We start from the raw sequence: 27,524 nt of genomic DNA, 5'->3' as shown, positions 1-27,524 counted from the left end.
GTAACATTTTCGCCACCAAAAATATCGCCGTACATATGGTCGTCGGGAAAGGCCATAGGCGATATTTTTGGTGGTGAAAATATCGCCAGCGGGGGTTGCGGGGGTGCCCCCCGCAGGGTCCATGTGTTATTTTCACGGCAAAAATGCGGCGATATTTTAGCATTGCGATATTTTTGCCGCGAAAATATCACATGGAACCCTGCATGTTCCACGAGGCTTTCTGGGGCCTGTGACCCCACTACATCCAACACTCTCTCGAAATACCTACCTGCTAGAGCCCTTCAGTCACTGAGCTCCAACTATCCGCAGATCAGATGTTTCTCCAAGCAGAGAGTAAGGGGAAAGAGCTCTCCTCCACAGGTGGCTTACGCTGGAATGGCCTCATGAGCTGGATCTCCTTAAGTTCCGGAAGCTTCTCAAGACCCTCCTTTTCTTCCCTCCCTCTCCTACTCCCCTACCACAGTGACTCAAGTCCTTCCCTTTTCTCCTCTCCCCTGCCAATTTTACCCCTCTGCCCTGGTTACTTCAGAGTCTTACAGGGCACTAGCGCCCCCCCTCCCCCTTGTCCAGTCCACCCATGCCCTTGTTCTCCCCGGACCCACCACACCCTCCCTCCCTGGTCCCCCCCCGCGTCCGCCTGCATCTGCACATGACTGGATGGCCTTGAGCCATTCCTTCCCTCTCCATTGCACTTAGCTTTGTTCCCCTTCTCTTCCCCGGACCTGTCCTCGTCACAGGCCCAACTGCCCTGTTCCAGCACTTTGCCCCTCCTCCTGCACTTCTGGTTACTGCACTTGCATGATCTCAATGTCACATGGCCTAGTAAGATCACTTTTCCACCCCACCCCCCAACCTTGTTGCACCTCGAGACACTTGTGTATAGGCGCATTACAAATAAACAATATCCAGAGCTACTGATTTGCTACCGCTATCCTTACAGTTAGATGAAACTACATAGGGAAATATGATACCCCGACGTAACCAGAACAGCCAGGTCTGTGGCTCAGTGGATTAATGCATCCACTACAGGGGCCTTCGTTTGACCTCATGGTCACAGGTTCGAATCCTGGCAGGTTCCCTCAGCCCTTCTTCCTTCCGAGGTCGATAGGAGTACCATTAAGTTGGGTAACAATAAACAACTGCTATTAGCGCCAAGATGCCCATACGGGGGTGAACGTGAGCTTTATAAATACACCGGTTATGTTACAGAGTTGCTAGCGCTATACTTAAGGTTAATTGGCACTACATAGTGAAATATGGTACCCAGCATAACCATAACTACTGAGTTGTGTGGTGGGTCGGAAGAAGGAGTCGGACACACGGAGGACATTAATAAATATCTTTCCCTATTGCTAGAGGGAACACTCTACCCATCTAAAGGAACGTGCTAGTCAGCTGTCCGAAGTCCAAAGTAAACGTGTCCTCCTTCCAAACTATCTGCCCCTGCCACTATATCCAATGAATTTAAATAGGCCAGGAGAGTTTCTTATATTTGCCTGGTCTTCTCTTCAGATGGTCTCTTTATTTATACCTTTTCTCTGTGGTACAGATATTTCTTGACATAGTCTCCTTGAATCGTCTCTGAGATCAGTTCTTAGTTTTTGTGCTTTCTGTGGTCCTATATTTAGAATGTTTTCTCTGGCAGTGGTTCCTCACATTCTTGTCGTCCCTTGTAGACACTTCCCAGTCTCTAATATCAGGCTTTCGCGAGTTGAGGTTGTTAGGGAGAATTCTCTGTTTAGGCTGAATTTCCTAACCTATTAAGTCCCCCAGCAGCTTTGCTGGATTTCTGGAGTTTTTTTTTTCTCCTGCCAAGAGTGAGACTCTTTTCTTCCCACTCTTGGACATGATTTGAGGTATTCCTTTGACTTTGTATGTGTTTTATGGGCTATGGGGTCTTTTACTCCATAGGGTCTCATGTGTTTTTGTGATATGTGTTACACAGCACCTTCCGTGCAGTAACACAGGGGTGTCGTAGCGACCCCCAAACAGACTCCATACCCTGGGACTGACTACTGTCTCCCAGGGCATGTAAAGTCACCATTGGCTTTACTAGACCCAAATTATTAACATAACCAGTACAAACCATCTTATAGTGGACGTACTGGTAGGGGCAATTTGATTGCCCCTGCATCTGTTGTTCGAGGGGGTACTGTCCCGTCCCACTGAGAGAGTTTTGGCTGGTGGCAGTGGATACTACTTTTTATATTCGACCGCAAATATATTCCTATGGGATTTTCCCATTGTTCGAGGCTACCACTTTTTAATATATAATTAATACAGCCTCGAACATACCGCCGGTTTATTTAATTATTAATTCACCGGTTGGTATTTTTTGCCAGAACTCGATTCTAAAATGGCGATAGTGTTCGCCGCTGTAATCCTGAAACCAAGGTTGAGCTCTGTGTTCCACTTTTGGCGGGCTTCTCCACAGAAGCCCTCCAAAGTGGTGCCACTCTATCTGGGTACCACAGGGGGTGTGGGAAGGGGTTTAGGCACCCTGGACTGAGTAGCCTCGGCAACTCAAGTCGCACTCTTGTGTGATTGGCCCAAGTGGTGAGCTGCCCGGCTCACCACTTAGCATGTTTGATTGACAGCTAGGCTGCGTGAATGGGGGTATGCTGCATAAAAGCAGGGCTTTGGGGACTGGAACTTCAGAAGTCGCCACAGGACCTGAAAATCCGAAGAAGGGAGAAGCTGAGCCGACCTGCAACGAAGACACCACCGGTGGAGCCCTGCTGAACAGACTCACCACTTCCCAACGACAGAGGAGATCTCCCTGCTGGAGAGTCTTCTTCCCTTGACTGGTGGGCACAACCAGTTTCCACTCCTTTTTCGCAACCCAGGACGTCGAGTGGTCGAATTGCCTGTGCTCCGCACCCCGGCAACTGGATAGCCACTTACCTCTGACCTGCGAATTGCAGGACCGGTCCTTTTTGCTTGGGAACTCTGCGGCTGGTTTCTTCACTGGCAGTGCAACAGACTCCGGCTCTCCTCCACGTCGAGATCCTCTCTCCCCCCAGACGAAGCCCCGACTTGCATCCACTGCCAGGAACAACTACCACCGCTGGAGCGTTCTCACCATTTTAAGGTACCGTGTCCGCCAGGCCGCCCTTGCTATAGATTGCTACAATGTGTCAGTAAATCCTTAACCTTCTGGACTGTGCTGGCCGCTTGACCATCCAACTGGTCCCCTTTCTTTGGTCCAACTCCTTTCTGAACCTCTCGAGACTTTTTTGCACTTATTAACCGTATGATCTTGGACACATTTCACACTGACCCTCCTAAAGTGGGTCCTGCTTTTGAACTTTAACTTCACGGTTTAATCCTGCCTTTTCCTCGTACTGTGTTCGCCTGAAAGTGTTGGGACTTGTTTCATTCTATGCTTTGCCTTTCTCTCCCTTTTAAAACTGAAGTATTAGGGTGCCATCTGCGTTAAGCGCTCACCGCTGTCTGAAAATAAGTGGTGCTTTTCTTAAGACTGGTCTAATGACCGTTTAAGGGAGTGTATATTCTTTAGTGACTTTGTTTTTGAACTGCTTGATATTAGTGCCAGTGTGTTTTACTAGATGTGACTTAAATAAATAATTATATCTCTTTTACACCAAGCTCTGGTCAGTGTTTGCTTGTACTATTGTGTTCATTCGCCCTATTGTGTATGCTCTGTATACTGCCTAACTCATCTTGAGAGAAGTCTGGCTGCTCAGCCACAGCTACCAGGTCAATCTGGGTAGTACAGACTGCTACCAATTGGGTTTACTGCCAACCACCTGTAGTCTTAAATATTTTGCAGTGGCCCCCAAGGGAACTGCACAGGTTTCTGCCTAAGAGGGGTATCTTGACCCCTTATCAGGCTTTCCTAGTTATGAATTGACGGTCTAAAACTCCCTCCTCTTTTATCCTGTTCCTCCTAGGGGGACTCGTTTCCATTCTCTGTGTGTTCCCCCAACTGGTTTGGGCAATGCCCTTTTATATATTCTTTTCACTTCTCTTGTTTACTGGCTTCTTTTTACTATTTTGTCCTCAGGACTGAGACAAGATTCTCTCATCTGATAATAACCCTCTTTCCTAACCGCAAAGTATAAATTAGTTTTAAATAATTGATTAGCAGAGCAGCCTTTTCTAATATGATAAGTCATTTATAACGCACCTGTACACAAGTGTTTCTAGGCACGAAAAGCCAAGGCAGGGAGGACAAAACAACAATCTTACTAGGCCTAGTGTCATTCAGAACGTGCAAGTGCAGGGGGAAGGGAGCAGGAGAAGTGCGAAGGGGGGCGGGGGGCGAGGGAAGAAGAGTGCAAGTAACTAGTAAGTGCTGCCAGAAAGTGGCCCATATGTGCAGGTGGTCAAGAGACTGTAGGGTTGCAGATACAGTCCCTTAAGTGGCTGGGTAGCCCGGAGGTAGTGCACAGGCAACTGATCATGCAGGAGCCACTGATCATGCAGGAGCCTGAACCCGTAATATCAGTGGGTGGCCAGGTAGCCAGTATGCGCAGCAGTTGGGACATCAGCAAAGGTGAGGCAGAGAGAAAGCGGACGTGTACCATCCCCATGTCCGACAATCCCCTCCCATTCGTGTTGTTAATCAGTCCTAGGAACCGCCACTTAGCGGGACACAATCCAGGGACTGAAAGTGACCACTGCATCCACGACACCTGGACCCTCTGCAACCGAATTAAGGGATCCCAGTGAATTTAGAAACCCTAGTGGTGGTTCTTAGCTTAATTGGAATAAGGGGGACAAGCTTGCATATTAATTATACTGCGCACACACCCATAACAGGGATTCAGGGGCGGAAGGTAGTCACCCTACCTCTTCCTTGCCCTATCATGATTGGTGTAGTTCTAGCCTTTTTTAAAGGATTAAGGTGATTGCTTTTAATGGAAAATATAAGCAGTGGAACATCTGCTTACATTGTAAAGAGCATGGGCCCCCCTGGACATCCTTTAGGCCCCACCAAAGGAAGGGGGGGGAGGACTTGTAGGTGGGGTGCCAGAAACAATAGGTTTACTGAAAGTGGGGGTGGGAAGGGGGTAAGTATGAAAAAGTTTGAAGACCACTGCACTAGTGTGATCAGATTGGGAAAGGACGCTTAATCTCCCACACTTCACTGGAACAATATACTCATCTGTTGGCTTTAAAGACTCTTGACTCACTACAAAACATTCTTCAAATTAAAGGCCACTGGTCTACGTACCTTAACAGGCAAAGGCTCCACGCTAGAGGGCTTATGTGTATGATTGGAGGGTTTACCATGAATGGCTGAGCCCACAGAGTCTGACCGGAAAAACTGTGACACTCCACTACGTCTTTGTTAGCCACAATGTATTGCCTCTTGTATAAGGTTTAACAATCACCAAGAGCGAGCATAGTGATCACTGTATCCTCAATCTAATTATTGAGGGATTGGGGAGAGGTTAGCAAACAGGAGATGGTTGGAGACTGTTGGGAAATATTTCTCTGTACTGTACCTTTCCTTACATCTTTATGGAACCCCCAAACCTTTTGCTTTATTTTTGATGCTCACTTACTCTTTTTGCAGTGCAGTGAAGCCTTAAGCTTTACTGCACTGGCTTTCGCTCATATGTCATTGGGAAACAGGCATGTCCTTCAGGCTGTTGGTACTGGAAAACGTTGTGCCTCATTAGGAGGAGGGCGGTAAGGGGTTAGCGGCGCCGGTGTAGGTGCCGGAGCCGTTAACCCCTTACCGCCCTATTACGAGGACTGCTCATGGAACCCGCTAAGGACGCCGCCCAGCATGCTAACAATGGGCCTGTCATTAACGGCCCCGTTGTTAGCATGATCCCCATTCCCATTGAGCCCTTTGGGGGCTCAAATGGGAGTGGGGGGGTGGGGATGTACCAGGTCCGGGTTCCCTGACTGGGGAAATACCAGGCCCTCCAAGGGTGGAATGGCCCAGTACTTCCCCATTCAGGGAACCTGGACCCGGTACCCGGAATGGAGGTAGACGATGCCGCAAAAAGCGGCGTGGTTACCTCCTTCCTCGTAATGAGGCCCATCGTTTCCCATAGTCGTGTTACAGTGTTACTACTTTTGGTTACTTTATCACTTGTGGTTAACTTTTGTACAATTCAGATTACACTGCAGTGCAATGGGGTACACTTTTTGGTTTTGCCCTAAACTAACAGAGGATTTTTGGTTACTCTAGGTGTGCTAAAAGGAATGGTGGCAGCAGTGACTTTTTCCCCACTTTGTTGGACTTTTCGTTTTAGCCTTACCACGTTTGGCTACTAACTGTGGCTGTGTACAAACATGGCCGTGCCACATGGTTTTTCGCTTGTCCTTTGGCCATCTAGTTCTTTAGCCTTCTTCCTGGTCTGTGAGGCCAGGGAAATCCTAAGCACTTCCAGTGCCCGGGAAGCAGAAGCTTTTGGCGGGCTACTGGTTTGCTGGCAGGACGTGGGCTGGGACTGTAGGACTGTATGGCCCCAATCCACAAACTGGTTTCACTGTGTCCGAGTCATATGTATGAGTGTTGCAGCCAGTGGTCCTGATTGGACCACTGGAAGGGTGTGTGGGCTACTTCCGTCTTTGGCTAGTGAGGGCAGCTGCTCTTACCTGGCTTTTAGGATAAGAATGAAACTCCTGCATCAACTCTACAGAGATCCCGGAGAAACCTGAAGGAGGCAAGACTTCTATCCAACTGAGACCTGCGAAGAAACCGGAGACCCGTCGGAAGGAGGCCTGTCTACCAACTTATGCTGCTGTCCCGGAGGAGCGCTGTCATGCTGAAGATCTTCAGCAGTCCTGCGAAGGAGCTGCGATCCTGGGAGTGGAGGGAACATCCATTCATGATGTCTGCTCAGTGCCCTGCAGAGAAAAGTCTCCGGAGGTGCCCCTGAACCATCATGTAGCTGACCAGAGTTTGGGCTACTGTGCTCCCGCTGTCACTGTTCTGTTTCTCGACTTGGAACTTTGGGGGATCATCAGCTGGCCCTACAAGACCCGCCTTTGCGTAATCTTGGCGTTCTAGCATCAAGGGGAGTCCCTTTGTGTCGCTGTGCTGACCACCGTCCGAAATCACTTACCTGACTCGAGTCCAGTCCTGAGAGGGGTCCCACATTGCGTTTAAATACATTCTTCATTCAAGAGTCCTTGCAACAGTGAAAGACACCAACCAGAGATCAGCTAGAACCTGCAACCCCTGCGAATCGAGGACTGCGACTTCGGTGGGAAAAGCAACCTCAGGCCCTCTTCCTTTGCCCTGCCAAGTCTGGGGAAGAATCGGGAGTACGAGGGTAAGTTACAGAGCTTCTTACCTACCCCTATACTCCCTTTATAAGACTATGAACTTATAATAAACCTTTTTTCTAACACTATTGGCGTTGCCATTGCTTGCGCAAGACTTCTGAAAGTTGGGGCTACTTCTGTTAGCTAGTTTAACTTGTACTCTGACAATTAGAAACCTTCACTGGACCCCAGAGACCCTATCTGCATTTTCTCCTGCCTCAAAGATGCTGTGGAACTTGACCTGAACTATTGGGCAAAAGACCCCAGACAATTTAGGGCTGGCCATTTTTAGTTGAGGAACATTCTCTGTGGACCTTGAGTTCATAAATATAACCTTACCTTTCCTTTGCAGGGGTTATGCATATTATGCCCTCTGATAAGTCAATGTATATATGCATCTATTTTGCTAGTAGTCATTTTTCTATAGTGTGTTTTGGCCAATAAATAATTGTATTTTTATACATCCTGCCTAAGTGTATTTGTGATTCCCATTGTGTGAACTCCTTGTGGACCGTTTACAAGCTCACCACCTTGGAATAACTTAGCATGTGCTACCTGAACTGGTTTGGCTACAGCTCCCCAGAGTTGTCTGTCACAATATAGGTTGGCATTCTATACATTCATCAACCAGGCCAGAGTATAGAAAATCAGTCCTAACAGGGACCTCGACATACATTGTGGTGGAAATAGGATTAGCTGGTCGCACAGAAACTTGCAGAAAGTACACAATCTTGTCAGCAATCTTAGCACCACTGACTGGGGATCAGTTTGGCAGCCTATCGGTGGACGTGACAGAAGATCGGTTAAGAGAAACAGTGGCAGCAATACAAAAGGGTAGCTTTATAATATCATCCAAAGTCACTACTCAGTACTACTTTCATAAGGAAGTCAGAGACGCAAAGAGGGAGATGGGAAAGGCCAATCGGGGCATTAAGCGCAATACTCCTATAAAGTACACAGAGATCAAGGTGATCAGGTTGAATAAAAGCAAATATAGGAGATTTAATCAATCATCACCATAAAAGCTTTATTTTGACATGCAATGTCATAAAAGCACATACAATACAAATTGTAAAAAGAATATAATAAAAATACAATGCATTTCAACATTCATAAATATTAAACCCTATTGCAGAGCATTGGTTTATTTTGTATTCATTGTGCATTTGTTAGGTGCTTGTACAACAAGTAAATTGTGTTTCTAACCGCCCACACGGCACCAGGGAGGTAACATGGGATAGAAAACAATACACTGGAAGATAAAGACAAACCTACTAGGCCTTGTGAGCATTCAGAGCGTGCAAGTGCAGAGAGGAGAGGGGTAGAGTGGGGGAGGGGGGTAAGTGCTGAAGTGCCTGTGAATGAGCAGCAGGTGTAAAAGTGCAAGCCTACAGTGGCAAAGGCGGTTAAGTGTCAAGGCATGTGCAGCGCGCAGGCAGTGGCGGAGGCGATTGGGTGTGGAAGGCCAGGGCCCCGAACACCAATCACAGCGACTGATATTAGCAGAGGAGGGAAGAAGGGATGGACGAGGTGAAAAGGAAAGTCTTGAGGAGCTTCCGGAATTTGAGGAGATCCGGCTCAAGAAGAAGGGGGGGCTATTAAATAAGAGGGAGCCAACTGAGGAAAGAGATTTGCCTGCGGCCCTCCGTTTAGCTAAACGCGTGACACGCAGATAGTTAGTACCAGAGGAATGTAGAGGTCTAGAGGGTGAGAATTTAGTAAGAGCAAGTTGTAGATAGCGTGGCCCCAGACATCCGTATTGGATGATACAGAGGGATTTGGACTTGATCTTTGCAGCAACTCCTAGCCAGTGAAGTTTTTAGGGAAGGAGCAATGCGGTCCCTGGGCTTGAGGTCAAGGATAAACCTTGCTGCCCTATTCTGGATTAGCTGCAGGGGTCATAGAGAGGATGAGGGTAGATTCAAGAGAAGGCTGTTGCAGTAGTCTAGCCTAGAGAGAACCAGAGCTTTGGTAACATTGAGCTTTTGTGGGAAAGTGAGAAATGGGAGAATTCCTTTGAGAAGGACGAGTTGAAAGTTGAACTTCTTCGCAATGTCCTGAATGTGCGGGAGAAAGGAAAGAGGAGTTAAAGAGAACTCCAAGGTTTGCGGCTTCAGAGGAAGAAGGGGGAGAGCCCATAAAGGATGGCCAGTCTTGCTGTCATTGAGGCAGAGATTGTTGGAAGTGCACCAGGACTGGGTGGCAGATAGGCAGTCTGCAAGAGGGTCAGCAGGAAGTTGGAAAAAGAATTGTGCGCCATCGGTGTAATACTGGAATCTGGGGGAGAAGGAGGCAATGCGGAGTGCCAGCTGAGAAAGTTAAATGCTAAAAAAAAGCCATGGGGGGGAGAGACTGGAGCCCTGGGGGACACCACAGGTGGAGATAGGTGAAGAGCAGGTGCCCAGATTAACTTGGACGAACAATCAGTTAGGAAGGAGGTCAGCCAGTCCAGTGCCTGCTCCAAGATATGAAGGGTTTCATGGAGCAGTTTTATGAGGATGGAGTGGTCGACTGTGTCAAAGGCAGAGGAGAGAGTATCCAGAGATGGGAGCAGCTCTTCACAGGTGTTAAGAAGAGCAGTTTCTGGATGCTCGGAATCCAGATTGATGGTTGTGGAGACCGCCAACAAGTTGAGTATGTGAGGTAAGTTAGGGAAAGGCCAGCTTCTCAAGGAGTTTCCCAAGCAAGGGGTGACAGAAATGGGTGGTAGTTGGCTGGACAGGTAGGGATCTGCTGAAGTTTGTTTTCAGGAGTGGGTGCACAAGGGAGAAGGGGAAATTACCAGTAGCAAGAGTGAGAGAGGCTGGAGGAGAGGGTAGCAAGGGTGCTCAGGATGTCCAGAGTTTTAGTGGTGAAGTGTGTGACCAGTGCATTGCAGAGGTCCTTGGGACGAAAGAGAGAAGGAGGAGACTGCAGAAGGCTTGGCTAGTTCCCTGCAGATTTTAAAGAGTTCAGCCGTGTTGTTGGATGCACCAGATACCCATGCCTGGATGTGGGTCCTTTTCTTGGCACAGGTAATCTTTATCGTCTTTGGAGCAGGCGACAAGACAGTTTGTCAGAGGGTGAACCCCCGAAGTTTGCCACTTCAGTTCCGCAGCTCTGCACTTACGTTTCAGGGCTGCAAGTTCGGAGTCATACCAGGTATTGCGCTTGGGAAGCAGGTTTCAGGCGGATCCTCATGACTGGGGCAAGAATGTCCAGAGTGTTAGTAATGGCCAGATGGAGGATGCTGAGAGCAGAGTCAGAGGTAGAGTCTGGGTGGGGGCAGAGGGGGATGAAGTTGGATGTGAAGACAGCACCTGACAATTGTTTAAACGGACAGATGTTTGTGAATGATATTGGCTGGGCTGGAGGAGGTGCGGTTAAAGGGCCGAGGGGACCCAGGTAAGAAGGGAGGAGAGAGTGGTCTGACAAGGAAAGAGGTGCGATCAGTGGTGCGGGAAAGATCAGAGTGGATGAGTGTCCTGCTGTGTGGTTTGGACCCGAAGGGAAAATAAAGAGGGAGAGCGAGGTGAAGAGGTCAAGGAAGAGAGTGGACACTGTGAAAGCAGAGTACAAGTGGATGTTGAAGTTGCTGAAGAATGGAGCTTAGAGGAGAGAGTAGCAGAAATCAGCCCATTCAGAGGAGGCACAGGGTGGTAGCACCAGGGGGCCCGTAGACCGTGGAAATGGTCATAGAGGAGGGGGGAAAGATGACTTGCAAACCAAGCTTTCAAAGGAAGAGTAGAGCTGAGTGGGTAGGAGGGAGGAAGGAACCCACTCAGGGATAAGGGGCAACCCCACCGCCAGCACGGGTACGTCATGGCTTGGAAATGATCTCGTAGCCATCAGGGAGAAGAGTCAAAAGCAGTGACCAAGCTGGCATTGAACCATGTTTCAGTAAGTGTGAGAATGTCGAGGTCAATGTCTTCAAGAAGGAGGCAGATGTCAGTGGAGTGTTTGATGGCGGACATATAGTGAATATAAAATGTAGTGAATCATGTCAAAAATTCAAGAAGTACTCTTTAGATGTATGCATACCCATTCATACCAAGGCATGAAACCGCCAATAGTGCAGATCAAAAACACACAGAGGAAAACACCTCTGGCAATGGTGATCATTAGTACAGTAAATTTTCCCCAGATATAATCAACATGGTCTTTTCCTTCTCAGTCTCAATGCCCACACAAGATATTTACTTGTTGAGAAAACTACAGGCACATCGCTAGAATCAGAGCAGAAATCACAAATGCAAACACACAAGGGGGGGAGGGGGTGGGGGGTTTCAAGTCGAAAAAACAGAATGGTCCCACTTATTAGAGGCTAGTGATTGGTTGAGGCCCCATTAGAAATGTAGCATACAATGATCTTTCATATTTGGCGTTTACAAAACCCAAATACACTTCATAACCCATATTGTGCTTCATATTACAGTAGCGGAGCAAGACCGCATAACCCATATTCTGCTCCATATTACAGTAGCGGAGCAAGGCCCGCATAACCCATATTCTGCTCCATATTACAGTAGCGCAGCAAGGCCTGCATAACCCATATTCTGCTTCATATTACAGTAGCGCAGAAAGGCCTGCATAACCCATATTGTGCTTCATATTACAGTAGCGCAGAAAGGCCTGCATAACCCATATTCTGCTTCATATTACAGTAGCGCAGCAAGGCCTGCATAACCCATATTCTGCTTTATATTACAGTAGCGCAGAAAGGCCCGCATAACCCATATTGTGCTTCATATTACAGTAGCGCAGAAAGGCCTGCATAACCCATATTCTGCTTCATATTACAGTAGCGCAGCAAGGCCTGATTAACCCATATTCTGCTTCATATTACAGTAGCGCAGCAAGGCCTGCATAACCCATATTCTGCTTCATATTACAGTAGCACAGCAAGGCCCGCATAACCCATATTCTGCTTCATATTACAGTAGCGCAGCAAAGCAGTTGAACCTTCGGCTTCAGCAACAAAGTTGCATTCAAAATTCCTCCACATCGCTGATTTCACCTCTCTGGACTGCACCAGTCATAGCTGAGGGAATGCACCAAAGCTCCCTCAAGCCCGGTACTCTCATTTCTACCTTAATATGTACGACCCACGGCAGAGCCGCAACCCCAGCCTGCGTCAAAACATCTTTCACGGCCTCCCTATACTTAACTAACAGTTCATTTGACCACAAGCAAACTCAGTAATAAATTGGCTGCTGTCGGCATGTAGACTTTGGATCCCTGTTTCAAACCAAACCGGTATATTCGGGGTAGCCAAATGGAAACCCAGCATGTTCGTCAGATATTTATTTTCAATTGTAGTTAGTAGTGAACAGTTTGTCTGCCACCACTGCTCCGCTCCATAGATCGTGCCTGCCTTGCTTTGGCTTTGTAGGACAGCAACATTGCCAAAGTTGCTCGAGAAGCTCTAGAGGACCCCACTGTATGTAGGCAATGAGCCCCTCGCCGTGGCCATGTGCAGATCCCAACAGCAGGACAACGCCACCTTCAAGCCGAGATAATCATAGTGGTCAACCCGATCTATGCAACCCTCTCCCAGTACTAACCTTAGGGGTCTCGGTTTCTTCTTTTCCCCAACACTGAAGACCATGCTCCTAGTTTGTGCGGCATTGATGGCTAGGCCATTTCCCCCACGGAAATCCCTGAATAGCTCAAATTGTTTCTTGGCGCCCATCTGTTTAAGAGAGAGAAGGACTGTTATCAGCAGTCAGTTTTGGGGCATCATTACATGCAGACACCAAATAAGCATTAATCACATTGATGAGAATGCACAAGAGCTTGTGACCCAGCACACAACCCTGGCGGACTCCCTTCTCAATGCAAGAGGGTTGCGGTGTGCTCCCATCAGTGCCCCAGCACACCATAGCCGCGTTACCTGAATAAAGTATCTGAAAGGCCGCAAGCAAATGCGATGGGCTGTCTAAACTACGTAAAACTTCCCCAGGCTGCTCCTTGGCACAGTATCAAAAGCTGTACGAAGGACTACAAAGATGGAATACACATTGATGTTCCTTAATACAGCATACTTGTCACATATTAAGCGTAACCTCAAGCTTTGATCCACAGTGCTTAGGGTACTGCAGAAACCTGACTGATGGTGACCAATAAGATCATCACTAATCCAGGCGGCTCAATACTACTTCAGTATATATTTTGCGTATGCGGCAGTGTGTACTGAAAGTTGCCCTGGAGATAAGCCCCGATGCTGTATGGTATAGATGATGCCCTCCTCATCTGGCAAGGCAGCGAGGAACAACTTGTAGCCTTCCATCAATGGCTCAATCTACGGAACCAACATATAAAAATGTACCCTGGAATGGGACTTTCAGACAATCAATTTCTTGGACCTACACACATATCGCTCTGGAAACAACCTCAAGACCGAACTTTTCAGGAAAACTACAGACAGGAACAGCCTCCTGCATTTTACAAGCTACCATCCAGAAGGACTTAAATACAACTTGTCGTACGGCCAATTCCTTCGCGTACGCAGAAACTGCACCGAAAAAGAGAGATTTGAGTACCATGCCAAACAGCTACAAATACGTCTCACAGAGAGAGGGTACCCAAGAAAAATCGATAAGAATGGCTAAAATGAGAACAGCAAACACAGACCGCACCATCTGTGTTACGCCCAATGTTAAAAATCCCATCGACAGGACAGTCTGTGTCACCACCTTCAATCCCATTAGTAATCTCACCAAAGCCTCCATCAATAAACATTGGTATCTCATCAAAAATGAGGGGACCCTGGCAAAAAAAAAAAAAACTTTTTGCGTTCAAAAAGAACAAAAACCTACGAGGCACACTGATACACACCTTCAAACCGGAAAAAGAAATGCAACCATTATGGGATTAACCACCTGTGGTTGGACACTTCAGCTGCGGTCGATGTGTGGCCTGTAGATACACAAAATCCAGCACAACATTCACCTATAAGGATTTTTACTGGACTCTAAACAAATCACACCAACTGCGAAAGCAAATTCGTCATCTAGGTCATCAGTTGTCCGTGTGACCTAATCTACATCGGCAAAACAATCAGGCCCATCAAACAACGGATTAATGAACACAAATCATGCATCAAAAATACGGTGGCTGATAAACCACTTGTGAAACCCTTCACCAAGAAAGGACACACCAATGAGCAATTTACATGGGCAATTGTACAGCAACTGACCCCACAAAAACGAGGTGGAGATATCAATCTATCCCTAACAAAATTGGAACAAAAATGGGTACATAGATTAGACAGTGCGAAAAATGGACTGAATATCACAGTCGAATGGAAGCACTTTTGGAATTAACCCAGCACACCTGGCACATGAGATTGTTTGCCAGGTACCATACCACACGGGCATTTCTCACCTTTACCAACGCCCCACCATCATTTTACATTAGCAAGTACACAGCAGCATAGACTTTTGTAGCTTCAGTCATAGGTCATGACCTTGCCCAAACATATCGCCTTTGTAGCCCATAGTCTATTCTACTGAAAACCTGGAACACATCTTTCTTTGATGTACACAAATCAGTACCATGCCATGTATATACCTGTATGAAATTATGCGACCGTATTGTTTTTGTTTGTAAAAATGCATCTGGTGCTCGAGATCTGTGACAGACCACGTAATTACGTTTCACAGAACAAATGCTGCGTGGGTCTTATTTTGTTGGATTTATTGCACATGGATTTTATCATTGATACCACACAATTAATTTAGTTGTGTACAGACACACCTCTTTGATGAAACTTGTATCTAGTACCTAATCGAATTGTCAAAACCAGCCACCCATTGCACCTGCATGAAATTATGAAACAGTACTATATTGTATTCCACAAACAATAGCATCCAACACAATGTCTGAAAAAGTTCTCTCTGTAAAACGCATCTGGTGCCTTACACATTCGACTTAGACTACGTCATTACTTCTCATGGATCAAATGTTGCTTGGGTCCAATTCCGTTGGATGTTATGCACATGGATATGATCATTGCTGTTACATTTTTAACTCAGTTGTGCAACATAATAGATACATTTTCCGCAGTTGCATTCAGTACATCATCGAACTGTTCTTACCAGTCATTTATTGTATCTTGCAAATCATGCCACCTTTTCCAGTACCGAGAGTTATACACATAGCCTCACATAGAAACAGAGCTCAGGTGTGGGCATTCATCTGCTGCCTCCCAGCGGCTCTAATAACAGACTTTTTGCACAAATCCTGACATGGACGCTTGCTCGTGCAAGACTACAATTCCCATCATGCTTCAGGCATTAGGCGCCGTTTTTCGTGCACCTTGCGACCACATTTTTCCAACATAATTAAGTCGGGACAATCCCCATCTTGAGTCCATTGATTATTGGCCAAGCTGCATGTACCTTTAGCCAATCAGACTCACTTTCACTTTCTCTTGAGCTGTGCGCCACGTCACGCGCACACCCCTGTCCCCATTGGCCCACCACTATTGGCGGCGTCGGCCTGGGGGCGGGGCATACCATACAGCATCGGGACTTATCTCCAGGGCAACTCTCAGTACACACTGCTGCATATGCAGTGAGAGTCAGACGCTCACGGATCTTACAAGTAAGTTTAATCACAGAGGTCCCTTCACGCCCTTATTACCCCACGGGTATGGACACGGATTTATGCACGATCCATCTGCTGCATACACCCCATTGAGCATGGCCTCCAAATGCCATGCACGTTCAATCTCGTAGGTATCACCTAGTGAGTGTCAGACGCTTGAAAAGTTGTTTTTAACGTCCACGTCCCCACTACATCACGGGCACAGACATGAACGCATGCACTGCACATATACGCTGCGCACAAATAACCCGGTACTGTGCCCCAATCCCACCGCCTGATGGCTCACCCACTCCTATGTGATAACTACACGCAGTTTATTACTTGAGGCATGCCTCCCGGCACATTGTATTTCCCTGTCATCACGCATGCTCCAACACTCAGTATCACCCTTGTTTTGACATGTTTCATTTATTTTAAATTGACGGAGTACATGTTATTTTTCAATCCTTTCTCTCTCAGACCTGGGGATTCTGCTTGCCACTCACAGGCGCTGCCACATCCTGGCCAACTTATTGTGCCCAGGATTTCCAGAGTGATTCTTACACTCTCGTTTCTCTAAAGCAGTGTATTCAGTACACCGCTACACCAGTCTCCACCATGAAACACTGAGGGACCATTTGTAGAAGCTCTACCGCTGCACCTTTGCTTGACGGTGAGCTCTACATGAATACACGATCTAGTGTATTTGTTCGGCACCAACCAGCCACTAACAAGTATTAAAAAGTATAAATTACACATCACAGAGATCATAACAGCCTTTTCACATCTTTATTATACTCTGACAGATACCATACGGACAGAGTCACCCTTCACCCCTATCCTGAATCAACCGATACAGTTGGCCGAAACACTACAGTGTCGATCTGTGACACGCCTTGTCTCATTTTTCTGTTTGTACATATTGTTGTGTGTTATGTTTTTCAAACCCCATGGACCACTAGTAGTCCTGGGCAGCACCTACTCACGTTTATATTGAAATGTCCATTTGTTCGCTAGAGAATGTGCACTAATACGAGGAAAATAACCTCAATATTGAAGAGATTGGTACTCAGAAGTACCCCCATTGATAAAGTGCAAAACCTGTCTGTTCGCTGTCTTTTTGTGAAAAAAAGTAAATACTTACCAGTATGCTATTCTTTTGAGATTAAATAAATTAATACAAAATCTTGCTGTTTTGATCTCCCACCCTGATTTTTTTTCATTATTACGGTTTACGCTGCCCACTTTCATGTAATTTACTACATCAAGATTTTACAGTGAGGCGAGTGTGGGTATGAGCAAGAGATTATTTCTGAAAACCCCCGCAGGTGGTACCATATAACACATACGTCAGGTTACTGTGGCCTAAAACCACGACTCTTAATGCTATATTTCACATAAAGGCTTTGTCACATCAGTGATTGAGGCCTTAACGGATGAGGTCCATCCCGCACCCCTCCTGCCATGATGGTGCAATATCAGGATGTTAGATCCCTCACATAGCACGTCATGCAGAGCTATGCACGTGTCATGACTGAATCGTGCTACTGTTTGGAACAGTATCTGCAGGGTGTGAGCTGCGAGGACTTGATGAAGTCCTAGGTCCAGTTGATGGAGCCACATCTTGGAGCTTCCCTCCCAGATTAATTTGTGGGAGAGTACTTCAAAGTGGGTCATCAGGAATGCACACGGGCTGCTAGCCAATAGGGGATCCCAACACCTAACAATGCCAGTTGGTCATTTTATCCCACAACTGGCGACAATAAGTGAATAAATAAGGGATGCAGATGATTTGAGGAGCCTGCAATACTCGGGTCACCCGACTTGCTAACCGTTCACGAACGTGTGCAAGTGGGCATGTCACTGTCCTTGACTCACCTTCCTTAACAATCACGAGGGTGACCGTTTCAATCACCTCATGTTGCGACTGCTCTAGCGGGTGGGCAGGCAAGGGGAGCATGTGTGTCTGTGATACTTCTGCACTCCATACCATCCTTTCCATTGACTCTACCGCATGCCCTCAATTCCCCTCCAGAACGCTCACTCATTCATTCCTAGAAACAAAAAATACACCCACCAAAGTGCAGATCTGGTGTTCTGTTTCATTCAGCCCCTCCCGATTAAGGCTTTACCATCAATCCTTTGCTCCCCAGGTGATCAGCAAAGAGGACAACCAACACTAGGTGTAGCTACCAATGTGCTTATTTAACTCACTTTTATAAATTCCACTCCTCCACCCCCTATAGAAAGGTGCCGAGATCCACCATACAGGTCCAATAGCGAATTACCAATTGAGTTTAATAGGACGGCACAGAGGAAAGGATTAACATAACATACTATGTGTATTTGTAGAGTGTACCCAGCTCCCCCACACACACTAATGTATTTTGGTGTCCTAGACAGAAGGTAACAGATTTTCATTGTTACAAAATTCAGAGGCTCATTCTGTCAATCTTGGATGGATGAAGGGCTGGGTGGACCTGCAGGATTCAAACTAGTGACTATGAGATCACACAACCATGGATCCTACCAGAGTATGCACTAGTCCACTGAGCCACAGACCTGGATGCTAAACTTGGATCTGGACACCAGTTTCAGGAAGAGGCAGGAATGGAGACAAGACAGGAGAGAAGGAGACATAAAGGGTACAGGAACGCAGGGTGGGAGACCGGCTATCTCAGAAGCATAGGACAACCTGTGCAGATAAAAACTACAGCAGCTATTTACCTTTTGGTGCCTGTGCGTCTTACGTTTTGCAGAGTAGGATAACGCAATATTGTGTTTAGATCTAGAAATGGAAGACATTATTACGTTATTAAAGACTACAAACGCAAGACATCCTATAATGATATATAATCGAAACATCCAATGAGGAGCTTCTGTTCTCTCCCCGCCAGGAATGCACCGTCCATCACAAACACAGAAGACAGGATTAACTGGAGGTTTATGAAGAACAAGCAGAGACAACGTAAATAACACTTGGCCAAAACAGATGATCACTTTCTCACTAAAAGAGGAGTGAATAGTCGCTGGTCTCTCACCCACAGCAAATGATTCCCCAAAGATTCCATAAGACATATTTCACATTTAAAAACGTAGCATTTGAGGTCCCAGGGAGATTAAAAGGAGCCCATCCACCCAGGACATTTACTAGTCCAGTTGGTGCCCAGGGCGAAACACTACTATGCACCCCCTGCGCTCTGCATGCGCGCCACTCCCAAACTACACCCCACAGATAAGTAACTCCTACCCAATATCACTGCTATACAAATGAAACCGGTTTTATAACATTGCGAGTCAAGAACTGCTAGTGTGGGAGTTTTTCCAGTCCAAGCGTGCCACTTTGATGAGTTGCTTCACTGTGCAACTGGTAGTTTTTAACATTGTTGCTGAATAAATATTCTTTAAATTGCACACAATTTGCATTACATTTGATCAACAACCCCTCCCCCCCACCCAATTGGGTACTATTCAAACAGCCTGCCGCAAAAGGAATTACTTGCATTTCGCAACTATGGTCCACTTTTATATTGATATTTTATTTGTATCGCGCTCATACACAAGTGTTCCAGAGCGCGACAAGGGAGAACAAAAATACCACCACTCATCATCCTATGTACATCCTTAAACGTATCTTCGCTGCCTTCATCACAGCTTATAACCCGTCAGATCGACTGACACTCAGCCATCATTAATTGTTACGATAATAAAACACAACAAATCCTCCATTCTGATAGTGACACCCCCTCAACCTCCAAAGACTGAACCTCCCCCACCTCCAGTCGCTTCACCACTACCCACCACAACCACCTGCTCCGCCTGCACCTTCTGAACTGCTGCAGCTGATGTTATGACTCACCTTAGTGCTCACAACCTTACAGGCCTCCACCTGTGCAACACACCCCCTATAATAATCAACATGATCCCTACCACAATTGCAATACTTTGGTGTACATACAGAGACACAATCCTTAATATCATGGGGACCACCACACTTACCACACCTTCTCTCCGTCCAAAAAGATCGCACCACGGGACCATACTCCTGACATTTATAGCACCTAAGGTGGGGCGGGGACATAAGGCTTCACCAGAAACCGCTGAAACCCCAAAAACACATGCTCCGGCACCTCACTCCCCCTAAACCGAATAGCCACAGTCGTAGAAATGATACCCCCATCAGGATCTTTCCTGCCCAACCGTCACACCTCCAAACCCCCCAACTCCTGCAACAAACTCCATGTCCCTGTCATGCACACAAAGGAGGTACACCATAAATCACTCCCTTACACACTGCACCACCCTGTTCCAACACAGAAACAGGATGTCTCCCAAGACTTCCCAAATCCAATGCCTTGTTCCTGGTCAGCTCACCCACACCCTTAACCAACAAACGCCCCCCACTGATGACCTGGACAGACTGCACAGCACCAATCCCTTTCCAGACCCACTCTGACATCACAAAAGGGCCAACTCTGCCCCCATGGATTCAACTGCAGCCTCACACCCACCCACACACTGCCCTCCACCCTCCGATCCACAGGGGAGGATGGGGGTCTACTACAAAGCAGCACCCCCCTGACATCCTCATGCAACCCCCCCTTTCTCCTCCCACCATCAACACCAGCTCCCACCAAACCCTCACTAGAGACTGGCAACCACCACCCGCAGCAAATTTTCCTTTCCCACCATCCCCCTTGCCACTTTTCTTCCCACTTGGGCTCCCCCCTCCAGTCCTAAGGGACCCCTTGTCAGATACACCACCACCAACCCCTGAAAACTCAAGGGCACCCTTACTACCCAATGTGTCACCCCTCCCAGGCACAGCAGCCCCCAGGGTACCCTTGCCTCCCAAGCACAGCAGCTCCTGCAGACCCCAGTGTACCCTTGCCTCACAATGCATCACCTCTGCAGACCCCAGGGTACCCTTACTACCCAATGTGTCACCCCTCCCAGGCACAGCAGCCCCCTGGGTACCCTTGCCTCCCAATGCATCACCCTCCCAGGCACAGCAGCTCCTGCAGACCCCAGTGTACCCTTGCCTCACAATGCATCACCCCTGCAGACCCGCGGGTACCCTTGTCTCCCAATGCATCCCCCCTGCAGACCCGCGGGTACCCTTGCCTCCCACTGCATTACCCCTGCAGACCCGCGGGTACCCTTGCCTCCCACTGCATTACCCTCCCAGGAGCAGGCCTTACCCCCATCTTGCACTCCCACCCCCAGGAACCCCTGCAGACGCCAGGGTACCCTTGTCTCCCAATGCATCACCCTTCCAGACGCAGGCCTTACGCCATCTTGCACCCCCACCACCAGGAACCCCTGCAGACCCCAGCTTACCCCTGGCCGCCCAATGCATCACCCTTCCAGACGCAGGCCTTACGCCATCTTGCACCCCCACCACCAGGAACCCCTGCAGACCCCAGGGTACCCTTGCCTCCCAATGCATCACCCTCCCAGATGCAGGCCTTAGGCCATCTTGCACCCCCACCACCAGGAACCCCTGCAGACCCAAGGGTACCCTTACTACGCAATGCATCACCCTCCCAGGCGCAGGCCTTACACCATCTTGCACCGCCAGGAACCCCTGCAGAGCCCAGGGTACCCTGGCCTCCCAATGTATCACCCCTCCTAGGCGCAGCAACCACTGCAGAGCCCAGGGTCCCCTTGCATCACCCTCCCAGGAGCAGGCCATAGGCCATCTTGCACCCCCACCAGTAGGAACCCCTGCAGACCCCAGAGCCCGCTTGCTTCCGCCCTCCCAGGAGCAGGCCTTACCCCATCTTGCACCCCTACCCCCTCCGGAGTATACCCCTGCCCACTCATATCGGCCCCAGCAACGGACACACAGCCCCCGCCAGCAACAACACATGGCGCCTGTGCAAGAACGGCCGCCACTCCCGTAGCCCCCCGCCCCCTAACGCGTCGCACCTGCTCCCCCACCTCCTTCCTCCAGATCTGCACCGCCGCAGGAGCCGCTCCCTGTACTGAGAGTGTCAGAGGTTGGATCCACTTAGGGACGTGGTGCCGAATTCATGTTGCAGGCTGCAGGGGCGGCGCGCGCCTTTGCACGTCATCACACAGGCGCAGGGAGAGGAGCCGTGCAGGCAGCAGGGGCTCCGCGCGGCTCCCCTCCCCGCACCTGATGACGTGCAAACGCGCGCGCCGCCCCTGCTGCCTGCACGGCTCCTCTCCCTGCGCCTGTGTGATGACGTGCAAAGGCGCGCGCCGCCCCTGCAGCCTGCAACATGAATTCGGCACCACGTCCCTAAGTGGATCCAACCTCTGCCCCGGAAGCGCTTCCTTCATTGGTCCTGGAAAAGCACAACGATGACGTAAGGGTCACGTGAAGAAGAGCAGGCGGGCCATTGCTAAGGTCCGTTTCTCTAATGGGAACCAGCCACCACCGTATTAAGTCACGTGGAGAATAGTGGGCGGGCCGTTGCTATGGTCCGTTTCTCGGATGGGAACTACCCACTACCATAAGGGAAGCATGACGGGTTAGCCCACAATGTAAGGGAACGTCGTACTCTTTAGTTCCTGCCTACTTTCAACGCTGGATGTATTTCACATTTGAAAGCGTAATATTTGAGTTCCCAGAAAAACACAATGGACCCTGTGCACCTCTCGGGACCTCGAAGAATGACTGCAAATTGCACGGACTATTGATCTGCAAACCCGAAGAACAGACATGCGCAGAGCTGAGATACTGATCCCCAGAGCATGCGCAGTAAACACATGATGACCTGAGCATATATAGACCATGGAACACACTGCGCATGCTCAAGGGTACGAATCTACTGCAGAGGTGTAAACATGCCGAGCGCTGAGACAGCAATAACACATGCTGAGCGATGAGAGAGAAGCACCAAAGTATGTGCAGGAAAAGCATCATGAGACACGCATGCGGACATTTCAGAACATATTCAATGATATATTTCCTGCGCACAGATGTTAAACATGCAGAGCGTTGAGACACGAGTCACTAGCGCATGCGCAGAGAAAAGGATAACATGGGCGAGGGAGGGCACTATCTCCCTCTTGTCATCTTGATGTAATTCTAGTCCCTAAACCTGCATCTGCAGGCCGACCTTACAAGGTATTCATGTGTCAGCTATTCAGCTCAGTTCCTTCATGTTGCAGGGCGTGCATGCATCATGCACTATTGCTCCTGTGCATCCCGTGTTGCCCCTGCTGGGCCTCTCACGTCATGTTACAGCCTCCAGCTCTTTACTGCTGTGTTGCCTTTACTTGCTAGTTAATCCCAGAGCCTCTCGCTACTTAATGCCAGAAGCCTCTCGCTAGTTAATGCCAGAAGCCTCTTGCTAGTTAATCCCAGAGCCTCTTCTCCTTATGATAATTGCTTGTACCGCTTCTATTGCTCCAAATGCGCAGATATTGTAAAATGCAGCTGTTTGTGCATCATGTCTTGTATTTAGGATCTTCACATTGCAGTGCACGCACGCTAATGACCAGCTCATCCTTCAACCACATGCTCATCCATCACACTCACCCTATTGCACCCCTCAGCTCAACCTATCAATGCTTACCTCCAGATCTATGTTGTCCCTTCAACACTCACACCTCACTTATCTTCTTATACCCATAAACACACAACACCGCTCTCCCATAATCACCCATTCAACTCACCCACCACTTTTCCCAGACTACAAACATATCCACAGACCACAAAACATAGTTCTGCTGCTCCAACATATTTCAGATCCGTGCAGGAATGGTCTGCACACTAAATGGTTTCCAACATGTGGCTCTTTATTCTATTGTTGACTTTTCTGCTAGACAAAGCCCGGGCATGTTCACCCATTGTTAAATGCTTGTCTACCTAAGTGTGCTGTTGTGCTGGACTCACTATTGGCTACTTTGGACCTGGCTCCACGCTGCATGCCTAAGAGGAAGATTCCCAGGCTGCCGTAACATGGACTATAAACAGCAGCATATGGACTTTGTTGCTCTGAAGTAAATCTTTGTTCTTACTTTGTTCACTCTTACGTGAACTTTGTTGTTTTTCCAACCCCTAACTCCACTGCTTCTTTAATTTCCGTGCTGTCTGCTGCTCTGCCCACCCACTCACAGAAACCCTACTTCAACTCTGTGCACGCGCAGCCACAGTGCACCTAAGTGTTCTGTTTGGGTGTGCGGGGTGCACAGGCTTTGTGATAATTTCCTTTTTTGTCCGTGCCCTGATAAACACTTTAGGTTTTTTATTTTTTGAGTGCTAGTTCGTCTGGGCAATCACGCTCGAGGACTTAAACTCAGCCTTTTTTTTGTGACGTTCCTACTGAAAACGGTATCAGGTAATATTTTCGCCACCAAAAATATCGCCGTACATATGGTTGTCGGGAACGGCCGTAGGCGATATTTTTGGTGGCGAAAATATCGCCAGCAGGGGTTGCGGGGGTGCCCCCCGTAGGGACCATGGGTTATTTTTGATATTTTTGCATCGCGATATTTTTGCCACGAAAATATCACATGGAACCCTGAATACAGAAAGGTAAAGTTTCTTGTTTTCTCTTTTAGTCACGCTGTTCACTGATTTATCATTTCGAGCTGGCTGCGAAAATCAAAGCATTACTTGCATTCTCATTACACACAAAGCCGAGCCTAGTTCTAACACTTCTACATGAAATCCTGCGCTTCCTGTATTTGTTTGAACGTGCTGCGCATTTGTTTTTCTCTGTTTTTGAGTTGGAAATGTGCGTTGCTTATGCATAATCTGTACACCTTTTCTGTGCAATTGACACTGCTGCCTGTGCTTGGGGGCGTACAGCTTTGGTTTTTCTTAGCGCTGACACCCTCAGTGGGGGCACGGCTACACCAGCAGTTCACACACACCCCCTTTTATGTCCCCCCATTACCTACCCGCTACCCTCCTCCCTGTGAACCCCCCCCCCCTTGCAGCCCCCAAATGAGAGGCATGACCAGTTGTCTGAGTGGAAGTAAAATTGCTGCAGCAAATTTTATTAACATACATGAAGTTAGGAGTTAACTGACAGGTGTTCCGTTTCGCCGCTACCCTCAGAATTCTGCGCTGAGGAATAGCAGCCTAACCCCCCCTGCCCCTTCCGGTCCTTACGGGCCCCGTCCCTCCTTATCCATCCCTCACTACCCTTTGGCCATTTTTCTTTTATTTTTATTTTTCATTTCTTTCCCATTTTTCTATTTAAGTGCATTTTCCTTTTCCCTTGTTTCATGTTCTTCTTTCTTAGGATCCTTCCAATACTTCCCCTTTCCCCTCCTCATGCTTCCCTTCTCCAAGCTTCCCTCTCTTCCCCATTTCCTTGGAGGTCTCTCTTTCTGACCGCTTTTGCCCCCCCCCGCAGGCCCCTCCTTCCCCTAAACGCCCTCCTGTTCCCAAGAGCCCCCCCTAGCATTGCTACATACCCCCCAGAGCCCAGAGTCATTCCTTCCCCATCCTATTCCCCATATCCACGCTTGAAATGTCCTCGCCAGCTCTCCCCTCCTGCTCCTCTTAGGCCACTACCCCCAAGCTGCCAAGTCCCCCCCCCAGGCATTACCCAGAGTTCTCCCTAAACAGTCCCTTGTAACTGCCCCAGTTCTCCTAACCCCCCCCCAGCTGACCCATCGTTCCCAGTCCCCCTCCCAACTTTTTCATCCTCCTTCTGACCCTGTTTGAACTAAAATTCTTTCATTCCTTCCCCTCCCCTTGCATTTGTTGTTACTCTCCTTTTTCTTTTCCCATCAGTGTTTGGAGTTGGAAAGTCTTCCCAGCCCCCTATCCCTCCCCTTTTATAGGGGCCTTCCCTGAGTCTAATACTCCTGGGTGCCGTTCATTCTAAGCTGATGGATGTGCAGTTCCCCTTGTGGTATCCGCCAGTACTTTCTAACGGGAAGACCATGTAACATCCGCTGGGCGTGTCCAACAGACACCTATTCACGCGACTGGTGGCTCTGCCATGACTCACTGCGGGCAACCGGCAGCAGTGAGTTCCCCCTCAGGCACCTGGGCGCCTGTGCTGCCCAAGACCCCCGCTATAGACCCAGCACAATGTTCTTCTACCCTCATTCGTTCCATTCGCAACCAGCAAGCATGCCCTCCGGATTCCACCGGTGGCGTGATGATTTGTGCTTGGGATCACCGCCCCCGACCGTCACCCTTGCGTGATGGCGTTCCTTGCCGGTTACCGATCCATTAGTTTGTACTCCATTGCAGGAGGGCCAACTGTCCTGACAGCGGCGTATTGGAAAAAAGGTCTTCCCTTGACCGCGTGGTTATTTTGTTGGAGGCCCCCCCCGTCCACCAGGGGTGGGGAGGGCGTGTTGGGCCTTTCTTGGCCGTTGTGATCCCTCCACGAGAGCCCTCAATTGTAAGCATTTAGATTATTTCTTTAATTTATTTAAGCAATGGATTACTATTATTTTAATTTCAAATTTTACCTTTTTCTTATCCTTTCTTCTTGCTGGGGATCCTGTCAAATTCTTCCATCCTCCCCCTCCCGTGTACGCTCTTACCTTCACCCACTCCTTTCCTTGCGCAGAATCTGCCCCTCCTAGCGTCCCCCCCTTTGCCCCTCCTTCACATGCCCGCTAGAGCACCCCTCCCCCCGCAACAGGGAGAGGGGGATACAGCCTGCGCACCCTACCTTCCCCATAGCTTGCTCTGCGCTATTGTGCATACCGCTTCTAAAGCCTGGGCCGGAGATTGCACCTGTGACGCTCCATATCGTTCCCCTTCCAGAGCGGGGGGGTTTGCCCTTGCGCCCAAACCCAAAATGTTCTGTTTAGCCAAAGCTAAGCATGCAAGAACCTAACTGATGGCATTTGACTCTTGTACGCTCTCATGGGCATCTGTAGGCGTACCATATTCTGCCAGTTGTTCTAACCAAATGCTCTCCGCCTCTATCAATTGTTGGTTAATCTTATTCCTTGATCTGTGTGACATTTGACCAGAGTATAGTTGATGCACTTTAATGAGATCTGATAATAAAGTGGCGCGCGCCTCCCGTGAACCCACCTGCCACCTCCCCCACCGTGTTTGCCACCATTCTAACCAGGCAATGCATTAAACCTATTGCCTGCACTGCCCGGCGGGTCCAAACCACGAGCCATCATGCCACCCAACACGCGGCCCGCAGTACTTTTCCTTTCCTGAATGTAAACATGCTGTGTTTTAGTTGAAACTGGAGCCCCCTCAATGCACCGCCGCCGTTGCCCCTGTTCAAAGCACCAATATTCTAATTCCAGCCTTGGGCCCCCCCCCACGCGCTGCCCCAGGGCTCAACCTATACAAAATGTAAAACATACCGTCGTCCCAGTACAACGTTGCACCCCCTGCATCTGTAATGGTCCAGCAATTGTTTTTATTTATTTATTTGCTTGTTTGTTATGTGAGTGTGTTAAGCTCCCATCTGGCACCAATGTTAAACTGCTGCCAATTGCTGCCTCTTCAGGCGACATATTCACGTCCTCTCCCACACTTCCCAACTAAAGCACCAGAAACCTGCCCTCTAGGCTTGCACCTGCAACTCAGTAAATTTAATACGGTGTTATCTGTGCAAATGGTGTCCTGGTTGCGCAAAAATGCTAAAGGCCATTACAGGCATGCAATGAGGGCACCTGGCTATAGTCCATCGTAGCGCGGGGGTGGGCATAGGGGGGGCTACAAACCGCTCGAGGTCCAGGATACGCACAAGAACTGAGGGAAAGGGTTTAACAGGGAGTTG

General features: G+C 48.5%; 1 protein-coding gene across 5 annotated transcripts in view; it reads right to left on the bottom strand.

Moving 5' to 3' along the window:
- The window catches only part of LOC138498503 (zinc finger protein 432-like), a 103,889-nt gene that overhangs the window by 11,666 nt on the left and 64,699 nt on the right, over positions 1-27,524 (bottom strand). Inside the window, exons 1-3 of one of the 5 annotated variants that reach the window (XM_069622267.1) lie at positions 21,766-21,999; positions 18,550-18,610; positions 12,798-12,925 (exon numbers count right to left, since the gene is read on the bottom strand). The exons of 1 other annotated variant lie outside the window; for it this stretch is intronic. The gene's annotated coding sequence lies outside the window, so the exon portion shown is untranslated. Of the gene's footprint in view, positions 1-12,797; positions 12,926-18,549; positions 18,611-21,753; positions 22,004-27,524 lie in introns of those variants that run through there. 3 more of the 5 variants (XM_069622269.1, XM_069622268.1, XM_069622270.1) reach the window with 3 other exon arrangements.

This window comes from Ambystoma mexicanum, chromosome 5q (genome assembly GCF_040938575.1).
Source record: "Ambystoma mexicanum isolate Mex_15411 chromosome 5q, UKY_AmexF1_1, whole genome shotgun sequence".
In the NCBI taxonomy this organism is placed as follows: domain Eukaryota; kingdom Metazoa; phylum Chordata; class Amphibia; order Caudata; family Ambystomatidae; genus Ambystoma; species Ambystoma mexicanum.
This window is presented reverse-complemented; position numbering and strand designations above follow the sequence as displayed.